Source organism: Eumetopias jubatus, unplaced genomic scaffold (genome assembly GCF_037043125.1).
Source record: "Eumetopias jubatus isolate StellerSeaLion01/CBP00866 unplaced genomic scaffold, mEumJub1_p1.0 scaffold_17, whole genome shotgun sequence".
Classification (NCBI taxonomy): Eukaryota; Metazoa; Chordata; class Mammalia; order Carnivora; family Otariidae; genus Eumetopias; species Eumetopias jubatus.
In genome coordinates this window covers 64,938,601-64,940,298 of record NW_028274823.1, presented here as the reverse complement: position 1 = coordinate 64,940,298, position 1,698 = coordinate 64,938,601, and the positions used below count along the sequence as shown (strand labels likewise).

The 1,698-nt window shown below is 48.9% G+C and overlaps 1 pseudogene; it reads right to left on the bottom strand.

Annotated features, from left to right (window-relative positions):
- Nucleotides 1-280: 280 nt before the first annotated feature.
- On the bottom strand, nucleotides 281-1,244 carry LOC114224742 (glyceraldehyde-3-phosphate dehydrogenase pseudogene; annotated as a pseudogene).
- Nucleotides 1,245-1,698: the final 454 nt, after the last annotated feature.

Below are 1,698 nucleotides of genomic sequence, written 5' to 3'. Positions count from 1 at the left end.
GTAGATTATTACATCTCCAAGCCTCTTTTTTGTTTGTTTTTTGTTTTTTGTTTTTTTGGTTGGGTACAGTATACTTTATTGATAGTACATGACAAGATAGGGCTCCCCAAGCCCCTCCCCTTCTTCAGGGGGTCTGGGATGGAAACGGTGGAGGTCGGGAGATTCTCAGTGTTTTGGGGGATAAGTTGGGGGCAGGGATTCCCCAGCAGCTGAGGGCCTCTCTCCTCCTCTTGCTCTCACTAGGGCTGGTGGTCCAAAGGGCTCTTACTCCTTGGAGGCCTTATGGTCCACCACCCAGTTTGCTGTAGCCAAATTTATTGTCATACCAGGAAATGAGCTTGACAAAGTGGTCGTTGAGAGCAATGCCAGCCCCAGCATCGAAGTTGGAGGAGTGGGTGTCACTGTTAAAGTCTCAGGAGACAACCTGGTCCTCAGTGTACCCCAGGATGCCCTTGAGGGGGCCCTCTGACACCTGCTTCACCACCTTGATGTTGTCGTATTTGGCAGCTTTCTCCAGGCAGCAGGTCAGATCCACGATGGACATGTTGGGGGTGGGGACACAGAAGGCCATGCCAGTGAGCTTCCCCTTCAGCTCAGGGATGACCTTGCCCACAGCCTTGGCAGTGCCAGTGGAAGTAGGGATGATGTTCTGGGCAGCCCCTCGGCCATCGCACCACAGCTTCCCAGAGGCGCCATCCACAGTCTTCTGGGTGGCAGTGATGGCATGGACGGTGGTCATGAGTCCCTCCATGATGCCGAAGTTGTCATGGATGACCTTGGCCAGAGGAGTCAAGCAGTTGGTGGCACAGGGGGCACTGCTGACAATCTTGAGGGAGTTGTCATACTTCTCATGATTCACACCCATCACGAACATGGGGGCATTGGCAGAGGGAGCAGAGATGATGACCCTCTTGGCCCCGCTCTTCAAAGTGAGCCCCAGCCTTCTCCATGGTGGTGAAGACCCCAGTGGACTCCACAACATACTCAGCACCAGCATCACCCCATTTGATGTTGGCAGGATCTTGCTCCTGGAAGATGGAAATGGACTTTCCATTGATGACAAACTTCCCGTTCTCAGCCTTGACTGTGCCGTGGAATTTGCCATGGGTGGAATCATATTGGAACATGTAGACCATGTAGTTGAGGTCAATGAAGGGGTCAATATCCGCTTTGCCAGTGTTAAAAGCAGCCCTGGTGACCAGGCGCCCAATACGGCCAAATCCGTTTACTCCGACCTTCACCATCGTGTCTCGGGGATGTGGCTGGCAATGCACCAGAAGATGTGGCTGTCTGTCGAATGGGGAGGAGCAGAGAGCCAAGCCTTGTTTTTTCATGTGCACAATGATGATAATGATACTAGGTTTCTCAAAATATTGTGAAAATATAATGAGATAATGCATCTAGAGTACTTAGCACAGGGCCTGGTACTTTGTGTACCATACCATACCATAATTAAGAAATTATGCTTTAAGAAATGAGGGTGGAAAGACAGAGTAGAATCCATTCTCATGCAAAATGGCTGTCACTGACTTAAGCTGCTTCCACAAATCTGTTTGAACAAAATGAAGAAGACGAAGCTAGTGTAAGTGGAAAAAATACCAAAATTTATATATTGTCAAAAGCATTATCATCCTACAACCAATATTTTCCCATGCCCAAAACTGCTCATTCCAGTTTTAATAATTATAAAGTTCATCC